This window comes from Diabrotica virgifera, chromosome 1 (assembly GCF_917563875.1).
Source record: "Diabrotica virgifera virgifera chromosome 1, PGI_DIABVI_V3a".
Classification (NCBI taxonomy): Eukaryota; Metazoa; Arthropoda; class Insecta; order Coleoptera; family Chrysomelidae; genus Diabrotica; species Diabrotica virgifera.
In genome coordinates, this window is record NC_065443.1 from 251,160,545 (window position 1) to 251,183,625 (window position 23,081).

General features: G+C 31.3%; 1 pseudogene; it reads right to left on the reverse strand.

Annotated features, from left to right (window-relative positions):
• The window catches only part of LOC126879078 (cytochrome P450 9e2-like), a 55,932-nt pseudogene that overhangs the window by 4,227 nt on the left and 28,624 nt on the right, over positions 1-23,081 (reverse strand).

Sequence of the window (23,081 nt, forward strand, 5' to 3'; positions counted from 1 at the left end):
TAAACAATTTTTTTAAACAAATTCAAAAAATCATAATAGACGGGGCTGTACAGTTGCCGTTGCCCCCGTTATCGAATTTATTCCCATTCGATTTTTTTGCACAAACTTATTCAAAAAGTGGTCCTTATAACAAATCAACAGGGTGCCAGGCGGTGTCGTGGTCGAAAAATTATTTAAACAATTTTTTTAAACAAATTCACAAAAATAGTTTTTTATTTCGGTCAAATTTTTTTAGATTTTTTGGGTCATTGTGAGCAAAAAAGGCCACTTGTAATTTTTCTCTAAAATTGATAGTTGTCGAGTTATATGCGATTTAAAATTTAAAAAATGCGGAAATGGCCATTCTCAAAACTTAATAACTCGATTAAAAATTATTATTATGAAAGTCAGAAAGTAAATAAGGGCCGGTATTTCAATAGCTACTTAAGCTTTTGCTTAGCTAAGCCTGTGTCAAAAGTTAAGGAGAAGCTTAATCCGGGTGCCGTATTTCCATCATTTCCTTAACTAAACTGATGCTCAACTGTAAAGTTAATTGGTTTGGTACCTCTGAATACGTCAAAATGCCAGATCTAACTGTTCTGAGGTAAAAACAGAGTACTGTTGACGTTTAATTTTAGATTGTCATCTGTATCAATGACAATTACTTCACTTAATTTTGTGTACATGGTACATTGTGTTGTTAGTTTATTGTCTATATTTTCTCTGGTTATATTTTTATTGTTATTTTGCATAAGCAATAGATCCGTCTTTGTAATTTTGTTAATTGGATATATTCCTTAAAATGTCAAATTAGAATGTAAGTTTATTTTTGTAAAATAAATATACCTACCAAGCATTGTAGAAATAAATAATTTTCATGTGCCTACACCTTCCAAAAGTACATAGTAAGAATTATAATAATCGTTATTACGATTAATAAATTAATAGATTAATAGATTATTATTTAATAATATAATAATAACTTTATTACTCAAAAGTTGGTTTTCAAAATAACTTTAATAATCTATAGAAATAACCTCAAAAAACAGAAAACAAATTTTAAGCAAAGGCTTAAACCAACTCCCGCGCGAGCTTAAAATTATTTGGTTTAAGCCTAGGCTTAAGCCTCAAATTGAAGTGGAAATACAGGCATCTAAGCTTAAGCAAAGGCTTAAAGTAAGCTTTGGCTTAAGTAAGGTTGGAAAGATTGGCCCTAAGTCAACGTTTAAGGCCCCCCTCCCCCACCCCCCATAGGATCCTGAAGAAATTTGTGTCTTAATTTACTACTAAGGTGTTATTTTTAATTATTAACAATTGAGCGGATTAGAGCGTATTGCCTGGCCGTATTGGCGGCCGTCAATGTGAGTGCGAGTAAGATGTACCATTGGACAGCCGGAATGGTCCATGTTACTCGCACTCATATTGACCTTAGTCGCTCATTGTTATTAACTTAGTTGAACATGCAACAACAAGAGATCACAATCTCATAACGTTAAATTTGAGTAACCTGCCACGTGATACGGAAATGTCTTCGTTGAGGTACAATATAAGAAAAGCGAATTTTGAACTACTTGGGTCTGAATTCCGTGCACAACGTCTGATACAAAGAGGGAATAATATAAATACTGCAACAAAAGAATTAACTACAGCAATTAGAAAAGCAATGGATATAGCAATCCCAAAAATATCCAATAATAAAAAAGTAAAAAAATTTGCCTGGAAGGAAAACCTCACGAGAATGAGAAGCAGAGTATGATATGCGCGAAAGCGATATCAACGATGTAGTATCTTTCTCGAGAGGCAAATACTTCTAGGAGAGTGTAGAGATTAAAAACGAATACAAAGAAGAAATAAATATAACGAAAGCAAGAAGTTGGGAAGCTTTTGTATAAAGACATTTAGAATTAGATATGTGAGGTGTCCCATACAAAATTGTATCTAAAAAACTTAAATATCCAACAATGCTTTCTACTTTAAAAAATCAGATGGTTCATATACAAAAAGTTGGAGGATTCAGCTGATACACTACTAGATGTATCCTTATACCTTCTGATGACTTAGAAAATGAAACAATAGAACAAAGAAATATTAGAACACTGATGATACCAGAGTATGAGATACCAGAAGAATGAGAGTTAAAAGAATTTACTGAAGAAGAAATCTATGAATGTATGAAAAATAAGAAAATAAAAAGGCTCCTGGGTCAGATAACATTCATGTAGAAATTCTTCAGGCACTTTCAGAGTACTTAATACCAATAATTACTTCTTTATATAATGAATGTCTAAGACAACAGAAGTTTCCCAACAACTTTAAACAAGCTGAAGTTATAATTCTAAGTAAAGGAGAAGATAAAGATCCAACTTTACCTAAATCTTATAGACCAATATGCTTACTAAACACAATGGGAAAATTACTTTGTAAAAGGCTAAATCAAATAAGACACGAAACTGGACTTCATCCAAATCAATATGGCTTTAGTGAAGGAAAATCAACAGGAGATGTTATTAATAAAGTTTTTAATAATATTGAAGAGAGCACAAAGAAGTATGTTTTGATGATCTTTATAGATATTTCTGGAGCTTTTGACAATTTTGGTGGCAGGCGCTATTCGAAAGACTTCGACAGATGCATTGCCCCAGAAACTTGTACGGAAGTTTCAGAAACTATTATTGTCAAGACCGATATGCCAGCTTAAGTTGTCCAATAGATAAAAAAAAGCGAGACATATAAATAAAGGTTGTCCACAAGGTTCAGTGTGTGGACCTATTTTTTGGGATATAATGTTATAAGAACTGCTGGAACGGTTAGCTGTGAATCCTGAAGTTCTGGGGAGCATAGTGTATGCGGATGATTTGCTGCTTATCATAGATGCTAATTAAAGAAGAGAACTAGAAATAAAATCTTATGGAGTACTTGAAAATATAAATGAATGGATGAAAAAAGTTAAACTCACTATATCAGAAATAAAAACAACATATAGCCTTATAAAAGAAAAACTTGAAAGAAATCCAAGTATACAAATAAGAGGGAAAGCAATAACAAGAACAAAAACAACTAGATATCTTGGTATCAAAATCGATAAACCAAGACTCTTTACAAATCATATAAAAAGCGTCTGTGAGAAGGCAGCGAAAGTCATGCCTAGCAAAAAGGGAGCTTGCAAGCCTAGCACAAAGGGAGTATAGAATTCCGTTCCAGCATATGCGCGTATACCTGAGTAAGATACTTGCCTCAATCGTAGGGTACGGTGCAAGTGTATAGGCACACAGACTAACAAATAATAAAAATATTGAAAAACTAAATAAAGCACAAAGAAGTTTCCTTGTTAGAATGACAGGAGCCTTCAGTACTACAGCAACAACAGCTTTAACAATCTTGATTGGTGTAATGCCCATGCACTTGGAAGCACAAAAACGTGCATGTAGATATTGGCAAAGAAAAGAAAATAATGAAAAAATAATACAATTAATGGGAATAGAAATAAGAACAAAAAGAGAATTAGAAGAAATATTATATAGAAAATAGCAAAACGAATGGGATAATTAATTCCCCTAAAGCAAGACGTCTCTATAATTTTATTCCAAATTTAAATAATATACCAAATTATTTTAGCTCAAAAAAAGCTTAATACATTTCCTTACAGTAGTGAAGCCGATATGTGAAACAATTTGTGCATTTATGCAATTTTTGTGCAATTGTGCATTTAATGATAGAAGCATATAATTTGGACCAGGTATACTATATATGTATAGGTTCAAATTTAGATAGGCGGCCATCTCAGATTTTGCCTTTTACAAAAATGGCGGGCATTCAAAATGGCGACTATACATATGTGACTAATGGCACGATAACTTTTGAAGGAGACGTCCACTTTCAACCAAATTTGATATATTGGTACTTTTTTTGATGTATAAGATCAAGGTATTGAACCGCAGGAATCGGTTTACCAGAAGTTGTGCTTTTCCTGGTTTTTATGTAAAATATGTTATTTTTTCAATTCTTTCACCCTTTATGTATTCATTTTTCAAAAATTTAATACCGCCATCGAAAAGAGCACAAAAATATTATTTAGGAAATATTTTTAACTTTTTAGTTATGCTATTTACCATTTAATAAATGCATAACGTGTCTTCACATGTACGTATGTGCAGCAGATTCGTGCAAATATTATATTATAAGAATTATTGTGCATTTAATGGTAGAAGCATATAATTTGAAACACATATACTACACATATAAAGGTTCAAATTTAGATATGAGGCCATCTCAGTTTTTGTTCCTTTTACAAAAATGGTGGGCATTCAAAATGGCGACTAAACATATGTAATTAATAGCACGATAACTTTTGAACGAGACGTCAGATTTCAATAAGTTTGGTATATAGGCTCTTTTTTTGATGAATAAAATCGAGGTCTTGAACCGGAAGAATCGGTTTACCAGAAATTGTGTTTCTACTGTTTTTTGTGTAAAAATATGTTGTTCTTTTTTCAATACTTTCACCCTGTATATATAAATTTTTCAAGAAGGTAATACCGCCATTGAAAAGAGTGTAAATATATTTTTTAGGGAATATTCTGAACATTTTAGTTATTTTAATTACCATTTAATAAATGCATAACGTATGTTTACATGTACCTATGAGCGGCATATTTATTTTGAATGCCCGCCATTTTTGTAAAAGACAAAATCTGAGATTGCCTCATATCTAAATTTGAATCTTTGTGTGTGTAGTATGTGTGGTCCAAATTATATGCTTCTTCCATTAAATGTACAATAATTCTTATATTATTATTTGCACGAATCTGCCGCACATAGGTACCTAGATGTGAAGATATGTTATGCATTTATTAAATGGTAATTAATATAAATAAAGAGTTCAATATATTTCCTAAACAATAATATTTTTACGCTCTTTTCAACGCCGGTATTACCTTTTTGAAAAATTAATATACAGAGAGAGTCTGTATATATGTGGAATAAATAATATATTATATATTATAATATATTATAATAATAAATAATAATAATATAATAAATAATAAGTGGAATAAATTCAATATCTCAAATACTAATTGTTTTTTTGGAAAATGCTCAGACCCGTCGATTAGTATTTCAAATTGTCCTTTTTGACATTCAATAATAATGTATACAGGGTGTCCCAATTTAGAGATATGACGTCATCGTCGATTTTCTTAAATGGCAACACTGTCATTTTGATAGCTAATTTGATAGGGTTTGTAAAGTTATACATAACTGCAAAATATCAAATTTTTATTCTCTACCATTTACAAGATAATAGAAAATAACAAAGTTATATCTGTAATTTGGAATATATTCAATAATTAAAATACTAACTGTTTTTTTGAAAAATGCTCAGACCCGTCGATTAGTATATCAAATTGTCCTTTTTGACATATAATAATAATGTATACAGGGTGTCCCAATTTAGAGATATGATGTCATCGTTGATTTTCTTAAATGGCAACACTGTCATTTTGATAGCTATTTTGATAGGGTGTGTAAAGTTATACACAACTGCAAAATTTCAAATTTGTATTCTCTACCATTTAGATGATAATAAAAAATAACAAAGTTATGAAAAAGAAGTAATCAACTAATAATTGAATTTAATTATTTCAATAAATTAAGCAAAAACTCATAATGTTGCCCTCAATTATTGTCAAATTGTCAATGGGCAACGTTATGAGCATTTGCTTAATTGAAATAAATTAATTCAATTATTATTTGATTACTTCTTGTTCTTCATAACTTTGTTATTTTTTATTATCTTGTAAATGGTAGGGAATAGAATTTTGAAATTTTTCAGATGTGTATAACTTTACACACGCTATCAAAATAGCTATCAAAATGATAGTGTTGCCATTTAAGAAAATCAACGATGACGTCATATCTCTAAATTGGGACACCCTGTATGCATTATTATTATATGTCAAAAATGACAATTTGATATACTAATCGACGGGTCTGAGCATTTTTCAAAAAAACAGTTAGTATTTCAATTATTGAATATATTCCAAATTACAGATATAACTTTGTTATTTTCTATTATCTTGTAAATGGTAGAGAATAAAAATTTGATATTTTGCAGTTATATATAACTTTACAAACCCTATCAAATTAGCTATCAAAATGACAGTGTTGCCATTTAAGAAAATCGACGATGACGTCATATCTCTAAATTGGGACACCCTGTATACATTCTTATTGAATGTCAAAAAGGACAATTTGAAATACTAATCGACGGGTCTGAGCATTTTCCAAAAAAACAATTAGTATTTGAGATATTGAATTTATTCCACTTTACAGACTCTCTCTGTATACATCGTGAAAAAATTGAAAAATAAACAACATATTTTTACAAAAAGAAATCAGGAAAAACACAACTTCTGGTAAACCGAATCTTCCGGCTCAAACGCTCGATCTTATACATAAAAAAAGAACCTATATACCAAATTTGGTTGAAATCGGACTTTTCGTTCAAAAGTTATCGCGCTATTAGTCACATATGTATAGTTGCCAGTTTGAATGCCCGTCATTTTTGTAAAAAACAAAATATGAGATGGCCTCATATCTAATTTTGAACCTTTATATGTGTAGTATATGTGCTCTAAATTATATGCTTTTATCATTAAATGCACAATTCTTATAATATTTGCACGAATCTGCCGCACTACAGGGCACGGTCCGTACCCTACATACCTGCATAAATTTAATTTAAAAGATAATGAATACTGTGAATGTGAATATGGAGAAATAGGCACACCAGAACACGTATTATTTAATTACGAAAGTCAAACAAATACACAAGAATTACAAAGAATGAGAAGAGACCTTGAGAAGAGAAAAAGAGAAGAGAAGAGAAAATAAAATACAAAATGAAGAATTATATAATACAATAAATAATTTAGCGGACATAATATCAAAGAAACAATTAGTATTATATAATATCAGACGAAGAAGAAATCAAGTAATTATCCAACCTATATGAATTTGAAGAAGAAATTATAAAATAAAAAAATACAAATTATATATCAAATATGGAATAAAATAATGGTATAACTAAATAAATATTTATATAATAAAAAATTGAAAATTAGTATTAAATATAAGATAAAATAAAATAAATAAAAAATAAAAAATTATAAATCAAACAAAAAAAAATAGCTAAAAACTTGAAATTTTAAAACTCAATGGATATTTTCGGCTAATGGTCTGAGGCTCACCGAAATACCATTGGGAATAATATTATACAAGTCAAATAGATCTACCCTTACAATTAGTATTTCTAACTATTTTTAGATTAATAGTGCTGGCATTTTTCATTTGAGAATGAGAACTGGAATCACTATAAAAATTATATTTTCACAAAAAAAAAAAAAAAAAAATTCAAAATAAAAAAAAATAAAAAAAATTAAAAATTATATTTTGTTTATTAAAATTGTTTAGAATTGTTTATTAAAATTGTTTATTAGAATTATTTGTAATTTATAATTTTCGGAATAATTAGTAATAGATTTGAGCCATTATTAATTAGTTGAATTAAATTAGAAAATTGTTAAAATAAAAATTATGTGTATCAACTACTGTAATCATTTAGTCACTTTCTGACTTTCATAATAATAATTTTAACCGAGTTATTAAGTATTGAAGGTGGCCATTTTCGCATTTTTTAAATTTTAAATCGCATATAACTCGACTACTATCAATTTTAGAGAAAAATTACAAGAGCCCTTTTTCTCATAATAGCCCAAAGAATGTAAATAAAGATTGTCTGAAGTGAAAAAATGGATTTTTTAAATTTGTTTAAAAAAATTGTTTGAACAATTTTCCGACCGCGGACCTCCCGGTACCCTGTGGATTTGTTATAAGGACCTCTTTTTGAGTAAGTTTGTGCAAAAAAAATCAAATCGGAATAATTCACCTAACGGGGCCAACGATATAGTCTAGTCTATATTTTTATATTTCAGAGGCGATTGTTGTTACTGAAATTTTATAGATCTTAATATTTTAATCCTATATAATGCAGTAAACATAGCTTTTTCTAGTATTCTCTTCTCTTACTATGCCATCCCCATCATCGGAGGTTGGCTACTACATTTCTAAACGTTTCTCTGTTCTTAGCAGCGTTGAATAATTCTTCTACATCCGTACCTGTCAAGTCTCGAATAGTTCGTAGCTATGATTTTTCTTTCTACCTATTCCTTTTTTCTCATCTACTTTTCTCTCCATGATGACCTGCAACATACTGCATTTCTCAGTATGTATCGAGGGTATGTGGTCTTGCGTACTTTTATTGTTCTTAACAATTTTTTATTTCAACTTCTGCTTTCCTCGTTGGTAACTCTGGCCGTCCATGTAATTCTCAGCATAATAATAGAATGAATTTTAATAAATCTGCTCTTGCTACTTAAATTCGTACCTTGATCTCCTAGTCAAATCCTTTTCACAAACTGTATACTATTTTTTTCTACCTCGCTTTTTTCACTATTGCTTTCTGGTTACAATGGTTCTACTTCTTAGTTCCTTTTTTGGAAGCTCACAGGATAGCAGATAGTATAGTATAGTTGATCCAAAAGATGGCATAACCCAGACATCCAAAGTGAAAGTTATCCTTCAACACCAAATTGTTCTATATGGTCCACACAATGTCCAGAAAAAGTTACACCATTTTGAGCGTTGGGTTTGGGGAGGAGAGGGGGGAGAAATCGGTAAATTCGTATTTTTTTAAGTTTTTCGCCAATATTTCTAAAACTATGCGGTTTAGCATGAACAACCTTCTATACAAAATTGTTCTACATTAAATTTGAAATAAAAAAGGCCCTATGCATAATCTTTCTAAAATAAATGGTTCCAAAGTTACGGAGTATAGTATATCTGTATATCGGTATAGTATAACTGGTCCAAAAAAAGGCCTAACCCAAACATCCAAAGTAAAAGTTTTCCTCCAACACCAAAATGTTCTATATAGTCCACATATTGTTCAGTAAAAAGTTACACCATTTTGAGCGTCCGGTTTGGGAGGGAGATGGGAGAGAAGCCGGTAAATTAATAGTTTTTTTAAGTTTTTCGTCAAGATTTCTAAAATTGTGCTTTAGCGTAAACAATGTTATATACAAAAATGGTCTACATGAAATTTAAAACAAAAAATGTTCTATACATAATGTTATAAAATGCAACGGTTCCAGAGTTACGGAGGGTGAAAGTCGAGGTTTTCGATACTTTTTATATTTTTTGGGCAATATTTATGATATAACTATACCAAAAACCCAGACATCCAAAGTGAAAGTTATCCTCCAACACCAAATTGTTCTATATGGTCCACATAATGTTCAGAAAAACGTCACACCATTTTGAGCGTCGGGTTTGGCGGGGTGAGGAGGGAGAAGTCGGTAAATATAAAAAGTATCGAAAACCTCCACTTTTCACCCTCCGTAACTCTGGAACCGTTGATTTTATAGCAATTATGTATAGAACCTTTTTTGTTTTAATTGTTATGTAGAACATTTTTCTCAGAGATGGGCATCGACACGTCGACTTTAATTGTCGACACAGACGTGTCGACAATGTCGAGAACGTGTCAACAATGTCGACAATGTCGACAATGTCAGCAACGTGTCCATAACGGAAAAAAGTGAGGTTATGTTATGAAATTATTCAGTTGTAAACTTTGAATGTGATCTGATTGATCTGATCAGAATCAAAATGAGTGGCAGAAAACTGAATAAAAACTATGATATATTATCATTCAAAGTATTAAAGATAGAAGGAAAGCACGCGGCTAAATGTTGTGTATGTGGAAATGTGATAAAAAATACAGCTGCAGCAAGATTGCAAAGTCACAGGTAAGAAGAAATATTTTAATTAATTTTAGCTGGATAGCTATAGAGATTTATTCTCTGAAATTGATATTTGTATCGGCTGATAACTAACCCCGTCCCGTACTTTCATTTTAAGAAACGTCTGCAAGTTAGATCGTGGCAATGGTAATCAATCCAATAATGAAATGTCGCATGTTTCGATATACGAAAATACTGGCTCAGACACAGGTTTTACACCTACAGTTAATCCACAAGTGAGTATATAGGACGTATGTTCTACTACATATTTAGCAGGGGCGGATCTAGAAAAAATTTTGGGGGGAACTTTTTGAAATTACATTTATCTATAATATAAAAATGAATCGTAAAATGTGTTCGGAGCCGCATAACTCAACAACGCATGGATCACCATTTCGGTAGTAGTATATTGGAGAAAACATGGCGTCAAAAACCGTATAGCCATCTAACGGCAGGAAGTGAAAATAACGCACTATATATTATTGTAGATTTCTTGATTACTATTTAATTCGAATTCGGAAGGGGACATAAATTGCATCAGTTTTCACCCCAGAATTTGTATTCTGAGGTTTTCACGTTGTTGCATCTCTATATACAGGGTGTCCCATTTAAAAAACACCAAGTTTAGTATTTTACGGCAAAAAACGGATTGGCCTATTGAATTAAGTACAAAACGCTGTATCTATGCCAACTTCTGTATACAGGGTGTCCGTAGATCCGCCCTTCATATTTAGTCACCTTAGAGTTTCTTTTTATTTTGAATTTTAGAATACAACGAACGGTAGTTACGAAGTTATGGAAGATGGTTCGCTAGCTATTGTGACTGGAACTTCACCTGAAAACATGCTAGATGGAATTATAGAAAATTCATTAGATACCGATGCCGCCTTATTGGAATTGGAAGAAAACAATGGTGTAGCAATTCAAGGCACTCATAGTATTGTTGAAAATATGATGTTATCAACTACTGATACTGAGAGTAGTAATTTGACTAACTTAAGTACTCCAACTTCCTCCAGCACAAGCTACACAAGCACGAATAAAAGAAATTTATTCGCTACATCTCAAGCTAGACCAGCCAAAAAATCAAAGAAAATCACCGACTATATGGACATATTACAAGAGTATGAAGAGGAGAAGATAAGCACTGCACTAGCCAAATTTATATTCGGCTGTAACTTACCATTTACTGTGGTAGAATCACCTCTCTTTAAAAATTTTATAAAAACGATCCGTCCTGCTTATTTAGACAAAATTCCTGGCCGGAAAAAACTTTGTACATCGCTTTTAAATAAGTGCTATGAAGACTGTATTGAGATTTCACGTAAAAAAGTGGAAACCGAGTCAGTCATTTTGTGTGACGGTTGGAAAAACTCATCTACTAATTCTAAAACGGTTGTGACAATGTTGCATAGTGCAGACGGAAAAAATGCCTTTCTTGATGCTTGGGATTTAACCACGGAGTCTGAGACTGGAGAAAAACTTGCCGAAATAATAACAGAATCTAAAAAAATTGCAAAAGAAAAATACGATGTAGATGCGTACGGTATAGTTTCGGATAATGCTAGTGCAATGATTAAAATGGGATCCCTCCTCAAGCACAACATGTGGCACTCTACGTGCAGTAGCCACACCGGCAACCTTTTAGCCAAAGACGTGCTGGATAAAAAGTTAGTCGACAATGTGGTCATTGTCCTCAAAGAATTTAAGCAACCAGATTTAGAAAAAATTATAGTTGATAAGGGAGGGCGCAGAATCAAATTGCCGGCCGAAACAAGATGGTGCTCTTACCGAGATTCTTTCGAAAGTCTCCTAGAAAATCTGGTATATATGAAACAAGTAGCCGCTGTAACGAAAAAAAAGATTAAGCCGAAAGTCAAGGAATTAATCTTCAACGATGAATTTGTGGATGAGATTCAACAGAACATAGAAATTTATGAACCCATTTGTAATCTGATCAATGTTTGTCAGAAATCTGACACATCTGTAGCAGATGCCGTTCATCTGTGGCTCAATTTGAATCTGCCAGATAACCTTAAAGAAAAATTGAAACACAGACAACAAATGGCGTTAAACGTGTACGCATTAACTGCGTACTATCTGCATCCGAAATATGAAAATTCCAAGCTTACGTCAGAGCACACTGGTATAATAACTCAGTTCTTACTCAGAAAGTTGTGCAATCAGGGCATAGAAGAATGGGACAAATTTAACACTAAATCGGGTAAGTCTTTCAGACAAAATTATCGCTCTTTTGATTTTTAATATATTAGGTTTACAATTTCAGGAATATTCTCAACACTTTGGGAAAAAGGAGTTGAAAAGCCTCTAGTATTTTGGCGAGTGGTCAAACTGGAATGCCCAATTCTTGCTAAAATGGCTCTCAGACTTCTAAAAATGCCAGCCTCCTCAGCTCAAATCGAGAGACTCTTTTCAAATTGGGGACACATTCACAGTCTGATAAGAAATAGATTAACGTTCACTAAATTCCAAGAAATTGGTACATATTTATGTTTCATTAAAGGGAGAGTATCCTGATAAAAATAGTTATGACCTGGACGAGGAAGAAATTGTAGATATGGACGGGGAAAGTACAACTATTTGATGTATTATTGGTTAAATGTTTTCTTTGGTTAAAAATTAGCAAAACCGCAAAATGTTGTAATGTTTTTATTATGCAGTCTCTGCCAAAGCACGAAGAGATTCAACACTGTTTCAGTAATTATTATACTATAATTATTATAATAAAGAGTTAGTAAAATTTAAAAAAAAGTAAACGAAATGTTAGGAAACAAGGTAAGGTTTCAATGTACTGAGATATGTTTGATTGTGGTTTTGAATCTTACCTCGTTTACTGACGTTTAGGTTTACGTTTCTTTTTAATTTTTTTAAACCTTTCTGTAAATGTTACGAGTTTACGAGTAACGATAGAAAATTAAAAATCTATGAAAATTTGTTTTGCTGGTTTTTTCTGGTTTTGCATCTATATGGTAATATTTTAGATTCATTACATTGCATTACTCTATCATGAGGTTTGCACATAATAAATTGTCTCTATATGAATCTATTTAAAATTCATTTACACTTGAAAAACCTGCAATCAAACAATTATGGAATATCCTATGAATTTGACAATCGCAAGTTAATAGTGAGGTTAAAAGTTTCAAAAGTTTGAGATTATTTGGTCTCTTTGCAACTTGTTGAAACATTAATGCATACTTTTTCAATAAGTCAGCGCAGCCAGATTAACCTAAAATTTCAAATTAGTGCGCACGGAACGTCATTCTGATCGTTTGCTAATTGTCGACATACTCGACATTGTCGACATTGGCAACAACTTTAAATCACTCGACATCGACATGATTGTCGACATGTCGACAATCGAATTGTCGACATGACATTATCGACACCGCCCATCCCTGATTTTTCTATAGAACATTCCTTACACTAAAGCATAGTTTTAGAAATATTGACGAAAAACCTAAAAAAACTACTAATTTACCGACTTCTCCCCCATCTCCCCCCCAAACCGGACGCTCAAAATGGTGTAACTTTTTACTGAACAATATGTGGACCATATAGAACAATTTGGTGTTGGAGGATAACTTTCACTTTGGATGTCTAGGTTTGGGTCTAACTATACCATACTAAGATAACAAATTTATTAGGATACTTTAAAGCCTTTAAAATATTAATGTATTAATAATTTACCTATATCTACTTCTTCCACTACAGCAAATCCAGTGTCTATAACCTTCTCTTCTTTCTGCTGAATTCCCTTTTTAGCCTCCATTAGTAAATGGATCATATCGGGACGAACAATTCCTTTCTCTTCTCTAGTTCTGACTGTTCTATTAATCAGATCCATAAAAAAAATCAGTCATATCTCGGCCAAAAATTGAAACTTTAAAGAACTAAAATCATAATATACACACAAATATAAAAAATTCAGTCTATCGTCAGCCTAATGTGAAAAATGCATAAGTCCAAAATACCTGATTTTACAGGAGAGACAAACAACTAATTTTGCATAACTCCACTTGTACAAAATTGCACAAGTCCCTAAACAATTATCAAATGTTTAATTACCAATAATATTTTTGTGTCATTTTAACCTGTACCCTGTAGGTACTCACCCGTTTACAATGAAAACGTATTTCATAATTTTAGCAAAATCTAGTAAACTAAATTAGAAGAAAACAGAGCCGTACATACCTTTCCGATAATGCTAACAGATGCCATCAAAAGTCTAAAATTGAACATTTTGGACTTATGCATTTTTCATATATTATGTCGATGATATGTACAATGTAATACGTCGAGAAAAGTTGTACGAGTAGAGCAAGGGATTAATACAATACTTACCCCTAAAACCCTCGGTATAAGAAAGTAACCAAAAAACTTAAGACTTCTCCAGAAACCAAAATCTACTACTCTCTTTCCCATAACAAAGAACTCATTATCTCTGTCCTTTAAAGAATCTGTTTTAACGCCAAAAGCAGTCGTAGCAATAACATCGTTCGTAAATCGTCTAAAAGTATCTTTCATTTCCATTTCGATGGTATCCTTGTTAATCATGTTCAGGAAATACTTGATGAAATTCTCACCACATTCAGACATCAGGACGAACATGGTTCTCATTTTACTGCTGGTGAAAGTTGGACTAAGGATCGGTCTCATATCACGCCATGTTTGACCTTTCAAAACAAAATTGGAATTACTTTACCCATTTGTTAAGAAGCCAGTTGCAAGAACTAAATAATTATACACCACTATGATAGCAAGAAACATGTGGTATATTCAGGAGCGAGTATAAATTTACGTTGAAAATATACCGTGCAAACAGTTATCTTGGCTACTTCGTAACCCAAATTTCAATACCAGGTTCTAAGTTTTAATAGTATTTGAGTTGTTTAAAATAGTTCAGTTCAGTAAGCTGCACATACCATATACCATCAGAACTGGAGCAGCCCATTCTTTTTATGTACGAAAATTATTGCTCAAGTGATCATGTTTTGAAGCAATTTAAGTTACATTACATTACAACTACAGGATTATAAGTACAGTACAACCTCGTTTAACCGGACTAACTGGGACCGGAAGCGATCCGGTAAATCGAAAATCCGGATAATCCGGAAATATAATAAGGTTAATAAAACTACATGTGAAATGATAACGTACTATATTTACACCCTATATAATTTACGCCAGCATTAGTTTTTATTTACAAAAAAGTCATTGATCTTCCTTTGTTTTAATTTTGTGTGACGTTTCAATGCGGCACGATAACGTAAACGTTTCACCATCAAAATGATTTTTTTTATTTTTTCATTCCGGATTGATCCGGATAATCCTGACATCCGGATAAACGAGGTCCGGATTAACGAGGTTGTACTGTAGTCAACAAAATGACACCAATACTCTGGGCTAATTAGCAAAATTCATGGAAAAGTTATTTACCAGCAATTATATTGCTAGAATCGAATTATAAGATCCTATATATTAATAATATAGGTATGCAAAGTCCGCAGATAGTGTGCTACTTTTTTTATAAACAAAATGGCGCCGACAAATCGTATTTTTTTTCAATTATTGCTCTATAACTCCGAAGATTTTAACTTTACAACAAAAACACTCAAATAAAAATTCACCGAAATTAAATTCTGCATAGAGATATGTTTTTCCCGATTTGTTCTGACGAAAATTTTCCTCGAAAAATGCGGGTTTTCCCAACAAAAACTCTAATTTTCAAATAAAGTTTTAGGTAAGTAATTATTAATCAATAATTAAATAACTTAGTGACATCAAAGCTTTCTTGGTATAGATTGTAATTCCAGAAGCCGGTGAAAATTAAACGAATATTTTAGCAACAATTCAATCGTTAATTAACAATTTACGATCGCAATAATAACCAAAATAATCATGATACATTGTTCAAACTTATAAAGATTAAAAAGATGAGATGCTTATTTAATATTTTATCGACAAAATATAATTTTTCGTTTTTTTGCATAATCTTTAAAATTTGAAGAAAAAAAATAGTTATAATACGCTGGTATAATTAGTAAAGTACAAAGAAAGGTTATTTACCAGCAATTTTATTGCTGGAATCGAATATTATGATCCAATATATTAATAATATAGGTATCCAAGGTCCGCAGATAGTGTGCTACTTTTTTTATTAACAAAATGGCGCCCCAAATCGTGTTTTTTTCAATTATTGGTCTATAACTCCGAAGATTTTAGCTTTACACCAAAAACACTCAAATAAAAATTCACCCCAATTTAATTCTACATAGAGGCATGTTTTTCCCGATTTTTTCCGACGAAAATTTTCCCCGGAAAATGTGGGTTTTCCAACAAAATCTCGAATTTTCAAATAAATTTTTTGGGCAAGTAATTATTTATCAATAATTAAATTACTTGGTGAAATAAAAGCTTTCTTTGTATAGATTATAACTGCAGAAGCCGGTGAAAATTAAACGAATATTTTAGCAACAATTCAATTGTTAATTAACAATTTACAGTCGCAATAACAACCAAAATAATTATGAGACACAAAGATGTGATGCCTATTTAATATTTTGTCGACAAAATATAAATTTTTCATTTTTTTGCATAATCTTTAAATGTTTAAAAAAAATAGTTATAAACAAATTAACATTTCTCAGAAATTGTTTATTATATTCTAATTTTAAAAAATAATTGAAATGCGTATTTCAAAGGTCTTGAAAATGAATGCTTTAAAAAAATTTTCCAACCATTTTCAAAAAAGTTATGAAACAGCTAAATAAATATACGAATACTCCGTTGTTTATAATTTGTTTTAATTGTTTCAAAGCTTAAAAATGAGTTTGTGGTACAATCTAATTACTCACAAAGAATGTCAAAAATTAGTGCAATGGTTATATTTTAATCAAAGATTAAACATGCTTTTTTTTGTAATGTTTAGCGCGAAAGTAGGCTTGATACAGAGCCGGAGCTAAAATGTTTACTCGAAGCGACTGACACGCAGCATACATAATACTATAATTTTATTTATAAAGTCGTCGGTCGTCGCTTCGAGTGAAAATTTTAGCTACAGTATTGTATTAGTCTACTTTCGTGCGTGTAAATTACAAAAAAATATATTTATAATCTTTAATTAAAATATAACCATTAAACTAATAATCGATATTTTTTGTAAATAATTAGCTTGTACTTTAAACTCACTTTTTCGCTTTGAAAGAATTAAAAAAAATTACAAACAACGTAGTATTCGTATGTTTATTTTGCTGTTTCATAACTTTTTTACAAATGGATGTAAAAAAGTTTTAAAGCATTCATTTTCAAGATATTTGAAATACGCATTTTAACTATTTTTTAGAATTAGAATATAATAAAAACTTTCTGAGAAACGTTAATTTGTTTATAACTATTTTTTTAACATTTAAAAATTATGCAAAAAAATCAAAAATTTATATTTTGTCGACAAAATGTTAAATAGGCATCTCATCTTTATAAGATTTCAAAGTTTTATCAGTGTATCATAATTATTTTGGTTATTATTGCGACCGCAAATTATTAATTAACAATTGAATTGTTGCTAAAATGTTTGTTCAATTTTCACCAGCTTCTGGAACTATAATCTAAACCAAGAAGGCTTTTAAGTCACCAAATTACTTAATTATTTATTCGCATTTTCTGAGAAAAATTTTCGTCGGAGCAGATCGGGAAAAACATATCTCTATGCAGAATTTAATTGTGGTGAATTTTTATTTGAGTGTTCTTGTTGAAAAGTTAAAATCTTCGGAGTTATAGAGCAATAATTGAAAATAACACAATTCGGGCGCCATTTTGTTTATAAAAAAAAGTAGCACACTATCTGCGGCAATCCAAAAAAAGGCTCCTGGGTATGACCTCGTCACTGGAAAAATCCTGCAAAACGTAACTAAGAAAACAATCATGGCAATAACACATATATTTAATGCAATACTTACGTATGCACATTTTCCCAATCAATGGAAAGTAGCAGAGATCATAATGTTACAAAAACCAGGAAAAGACCCCAAAGAACTGAACTCATATAGACCCATTAGTCTCTTTCCTATATTATCTAAGCTATTTGAAAAAATGTTTCTACGTCGATTAGAACCAATAATAGAAGAAACAAGATTAATTCCAAAACACCAATTTGATTTTCGTAGCAAACATGGAACAATAGAGCAAACACATCGTATAGTCAAACAAATCAGCACTGATCTAGAAAACAAGAGGTACTGTAGTGCAGCTTTTCTAGATATCAGCCAAGCATTCGACAAAGTGTGGCATACAGGACTCCTCCATAAGCTGAAGAAAAATCTTCCGTATCAATATTATTTAATTATAAAATCGTACCTGACAGATCGCTTTTCATTAGTAAAACAACAAGATGCTCGCTCAGAACTATTTAAAATAAAATCCGGCGTCCCACAAGGTAGTGTACTTGGTCCCTTACTATACCTGTTATTCACTGCTGACCTACCTACAACTAGATTGACAACAGTCGCAACATTCGCGGATGACACAGGTATTATCGCATCTCACACAGACCCCCAAAGAGCTTCGCATAACTTACAAGCCCACTTAAATAAAATAGAAAAATGGTTAAAAAAATGGAAACTAATGAAACAAAATCGACCCACATGACATTTACCATGCGAAGAGAGAGCTGTCCACCAGTATACATAAACAACAAACAATTATTACAAGTAGATACAACCAAATACCTGGGCATACATCTAGATAAAAGACTAACATGGAGAAAACACATATTCACCAAAAGAAAGCAACTTGGACTCAAACTTCAACAAATGTACTGGATTCTGGGTAGACATTCAAGACTGTCAATTGAAAATAAATTAGTGGTATACAAAGCCATACTTAAACCCATATGGACCTATGGCATACAGCTATTGGGCTCAGCCAGCAACTCTAACTTGGAAATTATACAACGTTTTCAAAATAAGGTATTAAGAATCATAGTAAACGCTCCATGATACGTCCCCAACGCAATAATAGAGAGAGACTTGAAAGTTCCCACCATCAAAGAAGAAATCAGTAAATACAGTGAAAAGTATGAAGAAAGACTTAGTGCGCATCCAAATGATTTCGCGAGTGAATTATTAAACACGGATGGTGAAGTTCGCAGACTTAAGCGTTATAAACCAACTGACTTACCAAATTGATTTTAGATAAATTAGAACTATTTTAAGTTTTACTTTATTTTACTAGTAGTACTATCTATACATTTGTTGATAATTTAGAAAGGAAAGTTTTCATTGGAATTCTTACCTACATGTCATAGCCTAAGAAAGTCATAACTTTAACTGATTGTTCCTAACGGAACAGATTGTTAAATAAATTGGAGTAATAAAAAAAAACTATCTGCAGACTTTGCATACCTATATTATTACTATATATAATCATAAGCTTCGATTCCAGCAATAAAATTGCTGGTAAATAACTTTTCCCAAAAATGGCCTATTCTCCGATAATCAGCCCAGACTACAAGTCAATGTGGAAAAATTACATATTATTAAAGAGATAAGGGGCATTTCACTTCGAGACAAGATCCCAAACCGCCAGCTACGACAAAGACCAGGAGTGGCTGAGGGAGTAGAGAGAATAGCAACACTGAAATGGAACTGAGCAGGTCACGTGGCTCGAATGGCAGATAACAGATGGACAAATCGGATACTGAAATGGAGACCAAGAGATGATGCCTACCGAAGCAGAGGTTGTCCACCAACACGTTGGACTGATGATCTAAAACGTTGTCATATGAATTTGATGCAAGAGGCAGAAGATCGAAATAGATGGAAAATTATGAGGGAGATCTATGTCGAGCAGTGGACAAGCGAAGATTGAATGGTGATGAAGGGGATATACACACACCTGCTCGAAAACCATTTACCAATCTGGTGAGAGATGACGACCAACTGATTGTTAGTATATTGAAACAATCTGATTCTTTACTAAAACATTAAAAAATTACATTAGTTATCACCAACGGATTGGCTGCTGTCGACTTTTGTGACGATACCTAAAAAAGCAAACGCGAAAAGATGTAGTGACTACTGAGCCATTAGCTTGATGAGTCATATTTTAAAGATATTTCTACGAATTTTGCACTCTAGGATGTACCAAAAAATAGAAGAACAGCTTGGTGATACACAGTTTGGATTCCGCAATAACCTTGGGACCAGAGAAGCACTGTTTAGTATTCAGGTTATGGTACAGAGATGCAGAGATGTCGGACATCCGGTTTATATGTGTTTCATTGACTTTGAGAAGGCCTTTGATCGGGTAAAACATACTGAAATGATTGCTATTCTTCATGTGGTATTATAATATCACCCTGTACAAAATATGTTTAAAACTCATTCAAAGTCATTAATCCATGTAGTATCTGTTCTTGTATCAATAACCGCAAGTAACATTGAATTGTCATGTTTTGTTATTATTTAAATGTGTATATAAACATTAACTCGGTGGAGAAAGATTATTGTACTCAGTATTTAATTAATGTAAGGTAGGTCGCTACTGATATATGTAAACAGATTGTTATGGTTAGTCATTGATGGAGTTGAGTGTAAATAATATAATGTATTTGAACTAAGAAGAGAGTTTTAATTAATTACGACCTAGAAGACAGTAACATCACACTATTTAATACATGGCTGATCCTGCAGACTAGAGGAGGTCTTCTGAAAGGAGCAGAGATGGCAGCACCAGCTTGGAAACGGAGACGGCGAAGATGGACAGGAAACCCAGTGAGCGACAGTGTAAAGACAAAGTGGAAATAAAATGTAAGTAAGAATGTCTATCTTTGTTAAAAATGCTTCCCTCGTTTTTATATTATTATTGAACATTGAATATTTATCTTTGCTGATAATTTATGAAGTATCGATTTTTTTTTAAGAATATCTATAAATTTTGAAATATGAAGTGATTTTTGAATTGAATATTTTTATAGAAGTTTATTATATATGCTATTCTTGAATTTTTATTGAATTTTGAATTTTTATTGAATTTATTTGAAAAATCTATTCGATTTCGATTTTTAGTACGGTTATTTTTGAATATTTTATGGAATATCGAATTTTTTCCAAAAATTTCTATCGAAGTTTGAGATATAAACTTATTTTGAATATTTTTATCTAACTTTTGCATATGCTATTTTTTTTATTGACGAATATGTATACTATTATTGAATTTTTATTAGCCAGTTGTTTTTATTATTGATATTTATTGATTCAATAGATACATTTTAATCGATTTTGTGTTAAATTTTGTATGATATGAACCTGAATTAATAATTTTTTGTGTGATAAATGATATTTTTTAATGAATAATGATTAGTGATGACATACGCTGATATAAGAACTTAAGATAAACATTGCTGTAAGCAAGAAATATATTTTTAACGAACCGACCTGATGAGTCGAGATAAGGAATTTGAAGGAGAACTATATAGATAAGAAGAAGAACTAACAATATTATAAGCTAAATATTATGAGGCAACTAGAGACAATAAGAAACCCACTGCTCTTGTCAAATTAGGAAGGTACTAAGTGATTTATAGAAGCTTGAAAGCTTATTAGAGACCCACTCTGTGTTTTGAAGGGTACCTATTTTATTCATGATTATTCGTGAATAAACAACGGCCTCAAAGCAAGGGATTGAGGTTGTGATATTTTTAGTACAATTTGAACCGCATAAAATATCTATTTCGTGTTTTGAGTTAACTATACTACCTCAATGGTGCGTACAGATCAGGGCGAAAATTCGGGTTAATATTGGCGGAGAACTAAGACATCCGAGTGAAACCTCTTTTATTAAGGTAAAACGAAGGTATCGGAGCTGGTTATGATGTTATATGAAATGATATATGAGATAAATGATATATGATTGTTATATGAAATATGTATATGAAGATGAATTATGTACACTGTAGAAGTGTTATTATGTGGAGAAAATGAAGAAATATAGTTGTAGTACCAGACAAGAAGAAGAAGAGAAAAAAAGATAATTTTTTTAGTAAAATATGTGGGAAAAATGAAAGAAGACACATAAAAATTGCAAGAAAAGAAGCAAAATTAAGAAGATATTAAGCAAATAAGTAGCTAATCATTGAAATATGTCTAAGAATTAAAGCTGTAAATTTTTTTTCTAAAGTAACGTAAATTATAAATAACTTATTTTTAAATGTATATAATGAATTCAGGTTAAATTTTCGTGGAAAATGGAAGTGTTTGAATTAAGGATAGACAATATCTTACAATAGTGTTAGTAGATAGTAAGCAAAGGGACACAAACAGTGAAGTTCTTAGAGAGATTAAATCTTTATTATAGGTACAAGAGAGTTATTAGAAGTTTTTTAGAGACACATTAGAAGTTTTTTAGAGAGATTACATTTTTATTATAGGTACAATATTTTAAAGTTAGTAAGGCGTATATAAATAAATCAAAATAAGACTGAAATAATAAGATGAAATAGTAAAGTAACGTTAAATTCTTTTTTTTATATACCATTTAATAGAAGTTTAGGTAATATTTAGCTTAGCTTAGGAAGTATTAAAGTCGAGATTTTATTACAATTAGATTAGTTACGGCTTATAGGCACTAAAAGACTATTTAAAAGTAAGGATCAATTTCATTCACTTTGGACACTGTTTTGAGGAAGTGAATTAGTGAACGAAAAAAAAAAGGACGAAAAGACACGACGTGAAAGTACGTGAACTAGTAATAGGTTATAAAATACCAGTTTAGTATAGGGAAAATATGAACTTTTGTGTAAAATAGGAAAAAGAATATACATGTTTAGGGAAAAATTGATTGATCTGAAATGTAATGTTACAGTTAGTTAGCATAGTTAGGAAATTTAATTTTTCAAAATAGTATTAGGTAACCATAAACATTTTTGTAAAAGGGAAAGAGGAGCATCACATTTTAAAAATATGTTATTTTAACAAAACGGGGAGGTGTGGTATTATAATATCACCCTGTACAAAATATGTTTAAAACTCATTCAAAGTCATTAATCCATGTAGTATCTGTTCTTGTATCAATAACCGCAAGTAACATTGAATTGTCATGTTTTGTTATTATTTAAATGTGTATATAAACATTAACTCGGTGGAGAAAGATTATTGTACTCAGTATTTAATTAATGTATGGTAGGTCGCTACTGATATATGTAAACAGATTGTTATGGTTAGT